At 37.2% G+C, this 13,735-nt stretch overlaps 1 non-coding gene across 1 annotated transcript; it reads right to left on the bottom strand.

The window, feature by feature from the left end:
• Positions 1–12,082: 12,082 nt before the first annotated feature.
• Positions 12,083–12,190, bottom strand: LOC148574284 (small nucleolar RNA R71). The gene has a single exon (XR_015906191.1). It is a non-coding gene; the product is annotated as a small nucleolar RNA R71 (small nucleolar RNA).
• Between the last annotated feature and the right edge of the window lie 1,545 nt (positions 12,191–13,735).

Genomic DNA, 13,735 nt, shown 5'->3' with positions numbered 1-13,735 from the left:
CTCCAAACGCTTATCTGAAATTCCCACCAATGAATTACATAAGTATCTTATTTTATTTTATGTTTTATTTATATTTTAATTATCAAAACCTCATAACCATTTGAATCCACCGGACTAAGATTTACAGGATAACCATAGCTTGCTTCAAGCCGACAATCTCCGTGGGATCGACCCTTACTTGCGTAAGGTTTTATTACTTGGATGACCCAGTGCACTTGCTGGTTAGTTATACCAGAGTTGTGAAAAGTGTGATCACAATTCCGTGCATCAGCGGGAAAAAGTGAAAACATTCCAAGACCTTAGAAAAATATTAGAAGTTGAAAACTGGGCGTTAATTTTAAAGGTTTGGCCTGAAGTTGGGCCAAACGGGCTAAAAATGCTAACGAGTTGGACCGGGCCTAAGCCCAATATATAAAAAGGTTCATTAAGTGAACCCATCATCCACAACACACTCACTAACACACACCACCAGCTAAGAAGAGAAGGAGAAGTGAGACTCCATTAACACTATTCACATAGAGCTTCTCAAGCTCATATCTTGAGCTACAGAGCTCCGATCGCCGCACCGTTTGCGGCTATGCATTCCTTGTGAAGAGCTCTATAAAATCGATCCAAGAAAATTATGAGGTAATCACGAAATCTTCCCAGTTCCTCTCTTCAAAGTTTTGAGTTTTTAGGGTTTTGGCTAAGTGAGGTTTTGTGATTTTTGGGTGTTTAGGTACACTCTAGCCTTTGATTGATGTTAGTTTTGGCTTCCAAAACTATTGGGCAAGATATGAGGCATTGAAACTCTTGTGAAATTTTAATTTTAATGAGCCCTAGGTTGATTTATGATGGTTTATGTACATATAGCTTGTTTATGGTGATGTTTGGAGCTTGTTGATGCTTGTTGGAGATTCTTGGTGGCTTAGATTGTGCTTGAAAGCTTATCTTGGGCTCAATTTAGGGTTTGGTGCATATTAGGGATCGGCCAAGGTATGGTTCTGGTTTCCTCTATGTAGTATATAATATTCATGGACACATAGGCTAGTGAGTAGTGACCAATAAGATAGGTTGAACTAAAATGATGGTTGGTGTGTTAAATGTTATTGAATTGATAAATGTTGGATTGATTTATAATGAATTATAATGATGAGATGTTGTTGAATGATTGTATAGATTGGAAGTTGGTTTCTTATGATAATTGTAGTGTTATAATTTATGAAATGGTGATTTTGATCATAAGTGTTATATAGTTGATGTTGGAATTGAGAGTAATGCAATGAGAAGAAGAATGTAGCAAGGTTAGTGTATTATGATACGACAGGTATATTTAATGAATATGGGGTTTTGGATGGTTTGGTATGATTTGGTATGGGTATGGTAAGATATGGTGGTAATTGTAAAATTTGGTAAAATTGGGTTTTTGGTGAACTTTGTTTGATCATAACTTTTGCCTCGGTTTTCGAAATTGATTGAAATTTGTTTAGAATTAAATATCTTTGAAAACCCTTTAAATCTATATAAAGTTTGTAAAAATTGGAATTTTATAGAGGAAGTTATGATCACTCAAAATTGGTGTTAAAAATCTGAAATTCTGCAAAGTTACAGAATTTCATGATTTCTGATATGTGCGGGCGCACACCCTCGTGCGGACGCACACCCTGCAAATATTTCAACCTGTGCAGACGCACACACCTATGCGCATGCACAGGTAGAGAAATGCGTTCTGTTCATAGCGCTAGCACAGCTTGTGTGCGCACATATCCAAGGAAAAACTTCAACCTGTGCGGATGCACAGGTCTGTGCGGACGCACACGTCGGGAAGGTCAGTCTGTTGGGGGCGCTGGCACAGGTCGTGCGAGTGAACAAACCAATTTGAGTTTTGACACATGTGCGTACGCACACCCATGTGCGTACGCACACCCATGTGCGTACGCACACTCTTAAAAACTTCTTGGACGTGCGCACGCACACACCCCTGTGCGGCCGCACACGTCCTGTTTCTCAAATTTTGCTTGTTTTTCAACTATTCTACCTTCCCAACAAGGTTGTGAGCTCCTAAAACACTATTTTAAGACTTTTGGGACTAGTTTTGAGTATTATAACATGGGATATAACTTAAAGGTTCAAGTACTTGATTTTAAGATAAATTAGAAAACGGAGGCCTAGGTTTCTGGTGTGCTGATAGAGGGTTCGACGTTAGGTGAAGGATGAATGATATATGAGATGAGGAATGATGAATTGTTGATACTTGGAAACTGAGTTACGAATGGACAGTGGTTGAGATTAGTCGGGGACTCGGATTGAGGTGATGGATCTCTGAATACTGAAAAATGCTTTTTGAAAACCACTGAACTAATAATTTTCTGAGATTATGAGACGCTATGCGCCTGGGCAGGGGCTGAGGTTGGATTCCACCTGTTCAAGGTAGCGGCGGCGGCGTAAGGGCGGTGGTTTGTCCCACTTGCGCTTAGATGTGAGGTCGGTGGCAATAGATCCCGCTCGCTTCCCTTCGGACCTATAGAGCGTGCAGGCGCTGGTACCTGGACAGTGATCCAGGCACTATATTTCGGGGGTTCCCATATGAGAAATCCAAAGGGCGACATCTCCATGGAGATGTGTCGGGTTGGCAGTTGAACCGACAATGTGATATCATAGCCAGTAGGGCAGGCATTCATCATATGCATTTTCTATCTGCTTGTATGCTTTGTTTAGTTGTAATGGCTTGCCTAATTGAATAACATGCTTACTTGCTATCTGAATTAATTGCCTTATATGCTTCTACTTGTGCTTTACTTGCATTGTATATTACTTGTGCTTTCTATTGGGATTGAGGAGGTTCGGAAGGCGGTGGCGATGGGATCGCATGGAGAATAGGTTGGTGAAGGCTGTGGGACAGCGGTGTTTGGTTAGAATAGAAATCCCTTAAGATAGATTAACCGGTTTATTTATGATAAGGTTTATATTATGTTTAGTTGTTTTTAGAATGCCTTAAGCTTGAATCTTGTGATGGATATGGAGCTTAGGATTGCCTTTGGAATCCCGGGGTCTTATATCCTACATCATTGGGCACCGTTACCATACTGAGAACCTCCGGTTCTCATACCATATCTTTGTTGTGTTTTTCAGATGCAGGTCGTAACCCACCTCGGTGAGTTGCGTTAGATAGTTACAGAAGTGGAGGATCCTGGATTATTTTGGAGTCTTTTTGGTTATCTGTTTATACATCTCTCTTTTGTATATTGTTTAGCCTAGAGGCTTGTATTATTAGAGAAAAATTTGTATAAACTATTTTTTTAAACTGTCAGGTTCCATATGGTTCTGTATACTTGTATATGGCTAGCCAGCTTAAACTCTGCGAGTTGTGGCTAGTTTCCTATGATATTATGTACTTATATTTTGATATATCTTGTTTATTTCTTGTGTCTCGAGCTAGTAGCTTTGTTAGTATGTTTTGCGCTTTTCAAATCCAATCTTTGAGCTATATCTTTCATCGGGCTTCTAGATATTACATTATTCTTTTATATATTCTATGTATGAGCTTAGAACTGTCGTGACCTCTGATTAACCTTTGCTTTACGATGCGAGGTAAGGCTTAGGCTAATTAGGGTGTTACAAGTTATGATGAGCCTTTATTAGAGCTAAGAAGTAGGAAATTTGATGATTTGGTATTTTGCTCACACAATATTTGTGAATTTGTATCAAAATCTGAGGAGTTGATTGCAATTCTGCACAATGCTTATGATAATGTGATAGCTGAGATGCAAGAATATAAGGCCAAAAGTAAAAAGAAAATGTTTCTTATCACATAAAGATGCTTCACTGGATGAGATTGACCTTCAAAAGCCAGCGACGTGTGAGAACAAGAGGACATTCCAAAATAGATTGGGATCAAATACTGAAAAATAGATTGCAAATACAGCAAAAAAAAAAAAAAGAAAAAGAAAAAGAGAGCTCTATTGGAAAGTTTATGAAAGTATATATCGATGATGTGATGGTTAAATCAAACTCGATAGACCAACATCTCGATCATTTATGTCAAGCATTCGAAACAATGCACCAGAAAGGTTTAAAGATGAATCCTTTGAAATGTACGTTCGGAGTATCTACAGGAAATTTTTTGGAATTTGTAGTTCAAAAGAAAAGAATTGCTTTTGATCAAAATAAAGCTAAGGCAATCTTGGAGTTACCACCACTAACATCAAAGAAGGAGTGCAGTCTTTCTTGGTAAAGATTAATTTTCTGTGACATTTTATTTCTAATCTTTTTGGTCGCACGCATGTTTTTTCATCTTTAGTCAAGCTCAAAGACGAGTTCCAATATGTGTGGATAGAGGAACATCAAAAGGCATTTGAATTGGTCAAAGACTACTTGTCGAAAGCACCAATAATGGCAACCATTCGTCCTCATGAACCATTAAAATTATACATTGCAGCATTGACAAATACTATTGGGTGCATGTTGGCTCAAGACGATGAGGAAGGACATGAAAGGGCATTTTATTATCTGAGTCGAGTTTTGTCTAATATCGAGACAAGATATTCTCCAATTGAAAAGTTATGTCTTTCTCTTTATTATGCTTGCACAAAGTTGAAATGTTATATGGTTGCAAAAACTACGAAGATGATTGCTCAGACGAATTTGATAAAGTATATGTTATTATATCCTATGTTAAGAGGTCGATTAGGCAAGTGGATGCTTGCTTTAACATAGTTTGATTTGCAGTATGTGCCAGTTAAGGCTGTTAAAGATAAGGTCATTGCGGATTTTCTAGTCGATCGATTGAATAATCCCAATGACCAAGGGGCAAATATTATCGAGGTGAATTCTGAAATTTGGACATTGTACTTTGATTGTTCGAAGCATAAAGATGGTGCTAGAGTTGGTATTATGATTATATCCCCAAAAGTGATGTGTGAGTATCATTAGTATCTTTTCTATATGATTTATATGGCATTATATTGATTTATTAGAGGATTTGAGTGGATTATACCCCATTGGATGTTACTTTGAGTTTTGCGGCTGTTTGTTGATTTCAGATAGCATTCGGATGAAGACTTGATGAAAAATTTATAAATCAAAGGAGCCTCATGCGTACGCATCATGCATGCATACACATCACTATAGCAGCAAGGGAGGTCATGTATACGCATGTGCTTCATGTACGCATGACTGCAAGAGCTCAATAAGGCCAATTCTCCATTGCATAGGTGGCGCTAAACGTCACAACTCGGTGTTTAGCGCTAAGGACTTTGTAGTTTGTGCCAAGCATTCTAGACGGTGGGCGCTAAATGCCAGCCACCAGCATTTAGTACCGAGACTCTTATTTTGCGATCAAGGCTTACTGGATGGCTAGCGTTAAATGTCCAATCATCGGTGTTTAGCGCCGATAGCGTGAACAAGAATGGGGACCACACGTGCATATTTGATCAACGGAAGTATATCTTTTGATTTCAAATCAATTTACTAATTAGAAAAGAGTTGTTAGGGTTTTATTTAAGTTTTAAATCAATTTTAATTAGGACTATAAATAGGATAGATATTTTCCCTCGTGGGGACTTCTCGGGTCCTAATTTTCATTCTGGAATTTTATACTTTTCTCTGCTAGGATTTTTTCCATACTATGAGCAACTAAACCTCCATTGTTAAGGTTAGGAGCTTTGTTTACTTTGATAGATTAATAATTTTTGTTCTTCTACTCTTGATTAATGCATTGATTATTGTTTAAGAATTGATTTCGTTCTTCATCCTACGGATTAGTGAGTATTGGAAAATAACTCTGATCTAACTTGAATTCTATTGAATCTTGGAAAAGCCATATTATTAGAATTACAGCTTGAAACCACTTTCTCATGACTCCTTAATTTTCTGGATTTGATGTGATACGTGACATATAACTACATCATTTTTGGGTTTTTAGGGTTTGTGTGGCTTATAAATCGAAATTTGAACTTAACCCTTTAGTACAATTGAGTGATCAAAAAATTGACGGTTGGTTGGATTAGAGGAGATTGTATTGCCTAGGAATAACAATTCAATCACTTGGAATTTGCCATGAAATAAATCATTGCATGACCAAGATAGTTGACATCAAACATTAATCTAGATATTTAAACATCTCTAAGGCCTTAACTCCATTCTCATTCTGTTTTCCCAACCATTCACTGTTTGCTATTCTTAATTTACAATCTCTTATGCTTTTGGATATTCTAAACTCTTATTTCAATTTGTCTAACTAGAACAATTGATCAACCATTGTTTGCTTAGTCCATTAACCCTCCATCTCCCCCATATCTTCTTCTTCTTCTTCTTCTTCTATTCTTTCTTCTTTTGCTCGAGGGCAAGCAATATTCTAAGTTTGGTGTGGTAAAAGCATAAGCTTTTTGTTTTTCCATTACCACTAATGGCACCTAAGACCGGAGAAACCTCGAGAAAAGGGAAAGGGAAGACAAAGGCTTCCACCTCCGAGTCATGAGAGATGGAAAGATTCATCTCAAAGGGTCTATAGCTCAGCGGTAGAACATTTGACTGCAAATCAAGAGATCCCTGAGATACCTCAGGGGATACAGTTTCCTCCACAGAACTATTGGGAGCAAATCAACACCTCCCTAGGAGAATTAAGTTCCAACATGGAACAATTAAGGGCGGAACATCAAGAGCACTCCATCATCCTTCATGAAATTAGAGAAGATCAAAAAGCAATGAGGAAGGAGCAACAAAGACAAGGAAGAGACATAGAAGAGCTCAAGGACATCATTGGTTCCTCAAGAAGGAAACGTCACCATCACTAAGGTGGATTCATTCCTTGTTCTTATTTCTTCTGTTTTTCGTGTTCTATGCTAAGTGCTTATCTATGTTTGTGTCTTCATTACATGATCATTAGTAGTTAGTAACTTTGTCTTAAAGTTATGAATGTCCTATGAATCCATCACCTCTCTTAAATGAAAAATGTTTTAATTCAAAAGAACAAGAAGTACATGAGTTCTGAATTTATCCTTGAACTTAGTTTAATTATATTGATGTGGTGACAATGCTTCTTGTTTTCTGAATGTATGCTTGAACAGTGCATATGTCTTTTGAAGTTGTTGTTTAAGAATGTTAAATATGTTGGCTCTTGAAAGAATGATGACAAGGAGACATGTTATTTGATAATCTGAAAAATCATAAAAATGATTCTTGAAGCAAGAAAAAGCAGCAAAGAACAAAGCATGCAGAAAAAAAAAAAGAGAAAAAAAATAGGCGAAAAAAATAAAGAAAAAACAAGCAGAAAAAGCCAAAAGCTCTTAAAACCAAGAGGCAAGAGCAAAAAGCCAATAACCCTTAAAACCAAAAGGCAAGGGCAAATAAAAAGGATCCCAAGGCTTTGAGCATCAGTGGATAGGAGGGCCTAAAGGAATAAAATCCTGGTCTAAGCGGCTAAACCAAGCTGTCCCTAACCATGTGCTTGTGGCGTGTAGGTGTCAAGTGAAAACTTGAGACTGAGCGGTTAAAGTCAAGGTCCAAAGCAAAAAAAAGAGTGTGCTTAAGAACCCTGGACACCTCTAATTGGGGACTTTAGCAAAGCTGAGTCACAATCTGAAAAGGTTCACCCAATTATGTGTCTGTGGCATTTATGTATCTGGTGGTAATACTGGAAAACAAAGTGCTTAGGGCCACGGCCAAGACTCATAAAATAGCTGTGTTCAAGAATCATCATACTGAACTAGGAGAGTCAATAACACTATCTGAACTCTGAGTTCCTATAGAAGCCGATCATTCTGAACTTCAATGGATAAAGTGAGATGCCAAAACTATTCAAGAGGCAAAAAACTATAGGTCCCGCTCATTTAATTGGAGCTATACTTCATTGATAGTTTGGAATTTATAGTATATTCTCTTCTTTTTATCCTATTTGATTTTCAGTTGCTTAGGGACAAGCAACAATTTAAGTTTGGTGTTGTGATGAGCGGATAATTTATACGCTTTTTGGCATTGTTTTTAGTATATTTTTAGTAGAATCTAGTTACTTTTAGGGATATTTTCATTAGTTTTTATGTTAAATTCACATTTCTGGACTTTACTATGAGTTTGTGTGTTTTTCTGTGATTTCAGGTATTTTCTGGCTGAAATTGAGGGACTTGAGCAAAAATCAGATTTAGAGGTTGAAGAAGGACTACTGATGCTATTGGATTCTGACCTCCCTGCACTCAAAATGGATTTTCTGGAGCTACAGAACTCAAAATGGCGCCCTTACAATTGCGTTGGAAAGTAGACATCCAGGGCTTTCCAGCAATGTATAATAGTTCATACTTTGCCCAAGTTTAGATGACGCAAACTGGCGTTCAACGCCAGCTCTCTGCCCAATTCTGGCGTCCAGCGCCAGAAACAAGTTGCAAAGTGGAGTTCAACGCCCAAACTGGCACCAAAACTGGCGTTCAACTCCAAGGAGGACCTCTACATGTGCAACACTCAAGCTCAGCCCAAGCACACACCAAGTGGGCCCCGGAAGTAGATTTATGCATCAATTACTTACTTCTATAAACCCTAGTAACTAGTTTATTATAAATAGGACTTTTTACTAGTGTATTAGACATCGGGGAATTGATCTTTTGATCATTTTTAGATCTCTATACCTCCATGGGAGGCTGGCCATTCGGCCATGCTTACCCTCTATTCACTTATGTACTCTTCAACGGTAGAGTTTCTGCACTCCATAGATTAAGGTGTGGAGCTCTGCTGTTCCTCAAAGATTAATGCAAAGTACTACTGTTTTCTATTCAATTCATCTTATTTCGCTTCCAAGATATTCATTCGCACTTCAATCTGAATGTGATGAACGTGACAATCATCATCATTCCCTATGAACACGTGCCTGACAACCACTTCCGTTCTACATTAGATTGAATGAGTATCTCTTAGATCTCTTAATCGGAATCTTCGTGGTGTAAGCTAGAATGATGGCGGCATTCAAGAGAATCCGGAAAGTCTAAACCTTGTCTGTGGTATTCCGAGTAGGATTCAATGATTGAATGACTGTGACGAGCTTCAAACTCGCGATTGCTGGGCGTAGTGACAGACGCAAAAGGATAGTAAATCCTATTCCAGCATGATCGAGAACCAACAGATGAATAGCCGTGCCGTGACAGGGTGCGTTGACCATATTCACTGAGAGGATAGGATGTAACCATTGACAAGGGTGATGCCTCCAGACAATTAGCCATGCCGTGACAGGGCATTTGGATCATTTTCCCGAGAGAAGACCGAAAGTAGCCATTGACAATGGTGATGCATTACATAAAGCCAGCCATGGAAAGGAGTAAGACTGATTGGATGAAGATAGCAGGAAAGCAGAGGTTCAGAGGAACGAAAGCATCTCTATTCGCTTATCTGAAATTCTCACCAATGATTTACATAAGTATTTCTATCCCTATTTTATTAATTATTTTCGAAAACCCCATTACTATTTTATATCCGCCTGACTGAGATTTACAAGGTGACCATAACTTGCTTCATACCAACAATCTCCGTGGGATTCGACCCTTACTCACGTAAGGTATTACTTGGACGACCCAGTGCACTTGCTGGTTAGTTGTGCGAAGTTGTGAACCATGGTATTGGCATCATGTTTTTGGCGCCATTTCCAGGGAAAGAAAGAGCAATGAATTTTACATAATCAAAGTGTAATCACAATTTCTGCGCACCAAGTTTTTGGCGCCGTTGCCGGGGATTGTTCGAGTTTGGACAACTGACGGTTCATCTTTTTGCTCAGATTGGGTAACTTTCTTTTGGTTTTCTTTTCAAAAAGTTTTCAAAAATTTTTCAAAAAAATCTTTCAAAAAATTTCTCCTTTGTTTTCGAAAATAAAAATAAAAATAAAAATGTTTTCAAAAATATATTTTTCTTCAGAATTTTTAAGAATGAATTCTAGTGTTTCATGAAGCATGTGAAGCCTGGCTGGCTGTAAAGCCATGTCTGAATTCATTTGGACTGAGGCTTCCAATTTGTTATCAAGAGCAAGCTAGTTGTTGCTAATCCATCTGCTGCTGTTCCTGATTTACATACTAAAGCTTAGCTGGCTATTAAGCCATGCCTAACCCTTTGATTGGAGCTTTAGACTAAAGAGCATAAGATTCCTGGAATTCATATTAAAAATTTTGGAATCTTTATTTTTCTTTTTCAAAATGATTTTCGAAAAAAATTAAAGAAAATACAAAAAAATCATAAAATCATAAAAATCAAAAAATATTTTCATGTTTCTTGTTTGAGTCTTGAGTCATGTTATAAGTTTGGTGTCAATTGCATGTGCATCTTGCATTTTTTCGAAAATTCATGCATTCATAGTGTTCTTCATGATCTTCAAGTTGTTCTTGGTAAGTCTTCTTGTTTGATCTTTGCATTTGCATGTTTTGTGTCTTTTCTTGTTTTTCATATGCATTCTTGAATTCTTAGTCCCTAAGCATTAAAGATTTCTAAGTTTGGTGTCTTACATGTTTTCTTTGCATTAAAAAATTTTCAAAAATGTGTTATTGATGTTCATCATGATCTTCATAGTGTTCTTGGTGTTCATCTTGACATTCATAGCATTCTTGCATGCATTCATTGTTTTTATCCAAAATTTTCATGCATTGAGTATTTTTGTTGTTTTTCTCTCTCATCATTAAAAATTCAAAAAAAAAAAATATCTTCTCCTTTTTCTTCTCATAAATTCGAAAATTAGATTTGACTTTTTCAAAATTTTTTAAAATCTAGTTATTTTTATGAGTCAAATCAAATTTTCAATTTTAAAAATCTTATCTTTTTCAAAATCTTTTTCAAAAATCAAATCTTTTTCATTTTTCTTAGTTATTTTCGAAAATTTTTAATATATTTTTCAAAAATCTTTTTCTTATTTTTATATCAAATTTTCGAAAATAACAATAATAATTAATGTTTTGATTCAAAAATTTCAAGTTTGTTACTTGTTTGTTAGGAAAGATTCAAACTTTAAGTTCTAGAATCATATTTTATGATTTCTTGTGAATCAAGTCATTAATTGTGATTTTAAAAATCAAATCTTTTAAAAAAAAAAAAACTAATTTCAATCATATGTTTTCAAAAATATTTTCTTATCTTACCTTTTTCAAAAATTTGATTTCAAAATATCTTTTCTAACTTCCTAACTTCTTATCTTTTCAAATTTGTTTCAACTAACTTTTTGTTTCTTATCTTTTTCAAAACCACCTAACTAACTCTCTCTCTCTCTAATTTTCAAAAATATCTTCCCTCTTTTTCAAAAATTCTTTTTAATTAACTAATTATTTTAATTTTTGATTTCAATTTTCGAAAATTACTAACCTTTTTCAAAAAAATATTTTCGAAAATCACTAACCCTTTTTCAAAAATAATTTTCGAAAATCCTTCTCCCTTATCTCCTTCTATTTATTTATTCATCTACTAACATCTCTTCCTCACATCACTCACCAAATTCGAACCCCCTCTTCTATCTCTGTTCGAATTTTTTCTTCTTTTCTTCTTCTACTAACAATAAGGAACCTCTTTACTGTGACATAGAGGATTCCTCTTCTTTTCTTTTTCTCTTCTCTTTCTTATGAGCAGGGACAAAGAAAAAGGCATTCTTGTTGAAGCTGATCCAGAACCTGAAAGGACTCTGAAGAGGAAACTAAGAGAAGCTAAATTACAACAATCCAGAGACAACTTGATTGAAAATTTCGAACAAGTAAAGGAGATGGCAGCCGAATCCAACAACAATGCAAGGAGAATGCTTGGTGACTTTACTGCACCAAATTCCAATTTACATGGAAGAAGCATCTCCATTCCTACCATTAGAGCAAACAACTTTGAGCTGAAACCTCAGCTAGTTTCTCTGATGCAGCAGAACTGCAAGTTTCATGGACTTCCATCTGAAGATCCTTTTCAGTTCTTAACTAAATTCTTGCAGATCTGTGATACTGTTAAGACTAATGGAGTAGATCCTGAAGTCTACATGCTCATGCTTTTCCCTTTTGCTGTAAGAGACAGAGCTAGAATATGGTTGGACTCTCAACCCAAAGACAGCCTGAACTCTTGGGATAAGCTGGTCACGGCTTTCTTAGCCAAGTTCTTTCCTCCTTAAAAGCTGAGCAAGCTTAGAGCTGATGTTCAAACCTTCAGACAAAAAGAAGGTGAATCCCTCTATGAAGCTTGGGAAAGATACAAGCAGCTGACCAAAAAGTGTCCTTCTGACATGCTTTCAGAATGGACCATCCTGGATATATTCTATGATGGTTTATCTGAGCTATCAAAGATGTCATTGGATACTTCTGTAGGTGGATCCATTCACCTAAAGAAAACGCCTGCAGAAGCTCAAGAACTCATTGACATGGTTGCTAATAACCAGTTCATGTACACTTCTGAGAGGAATCCTGTGAGTAATGGGATGCCTCAGAAGAAGGGAGTTCTTGAAGTTGATACTCTGAATGCCATTTTGGCTCAGAACAAAATATTGACTCAGCAAGTCAATATGATTTCTCAGAGTCTGAATGGAATGCAAGCTGCATCCAATAGTACTCAAGAGGCTTCTTATGAAGAAGAAGCTTATGATCCTGAGAACCCTGCAATAGTAGAGGTAAATTACATGGGTGAACCATATGGAAACACCTATAACCCATCATGGAGAAATCATCCAAATCTCTCATGGAAGGATCAAAGGCCTCAACAAGGCTTTAATAATGGTGGAAGAAACAGGTTTAACAATAATAAACCTTTCCCATCATCCACTCAACAACAGACAGAGAACTCTGAACAAAATACCTCTAATTTAGCAAACTTAGTCTCTGATCTATCCAAGGCCACTGTAAGTTTCATGAATGAAACAAGGTCTTTCATTAGAAATTTGGAAGCACAAGTGGGCCAGCTGAGTAAAAGGATCACTGAAATCCTTCCTAGTACTCTCCCAAGCAATACAGAAGAGAATCCAAAAGGAGAGTGCAAGGCCATTGAATTAATTACCATGGCCGAACCCACAAGAGAGGAGAATGACGTGAATCCCAAGGAGGAAGACCTCCTGGGACGTCCAGTGATCAATAAGGAGCTTCCCTCTGAGGAACCTAAGGAATCTGAGACTCATCTAGAGACCATAGAGATTCCATTGAACCTCCTTATGCCATTCATGAGCTCTGATGAGTATTCCTCTTCTGAAGAGAATGAGGATGTTACTGAAGAGCAAGCTGCCAAGTTCCTTGGTGCAATCATGAAGCTGAATGCCAAATTATTTGGCATTAAAACTTGGGAAGATGAACCTCCCTTGTTCACCAATGAACTAAGTGATCTGGATCAACTGACATTGCCTCAGAAGAGACAGGATCCTGGAAAGTTCATAATACCTTGTACCATAGGCACCATGATCTTTAAGGCTCTGTGTGACCTTGGTTCAGGAATAAACCTCATGCCCCTCTCTGTAATAGAGAAACTGGGAATCTATGGGGTGCAAGCTGCTAAAATCTCATTAGAGATGGCAGACAATTCAAGAAAACAGGCTTATGGACAAGTAGAGGACGTGTTAGTAAAGGTTGAAGGCCTTTACATCCTTGCTGATTTCATAGTCCTGGACACTGGAAAGGAAGAGGATGAATCCATCATCCTAGGAAGACCTTTCCTAGCCACAACAAGAGCTGTGATTGATGTGGACAGAGGAGAATTGATCCTTCAATTGAATGAGGACAACCTTGTGTTTACAACTCAAGGATCTCTCTCTGCATCCATGGAGAGGAAGCAGAAAAAGCTTCTCTCAAAGCAG

This window comes from Arachis ipaensis, chromosome B2 (assembly GCF_059453495.1).
Source record: "Arachis ipaensis isolate K30076 ecotype BB chromosome B2, ASM5945349v1, whole genome shotgun sequence".
Lineage (NCBI taxonomy): Eukaryota > Viridiplantae > Streptophyta > Magnoliopsida > Fabales > Fabaceae > Arachis > Arachis ipaensis.
This window is presented reverse-complemented; position numbering and strand designations above follow the sequence as displayed.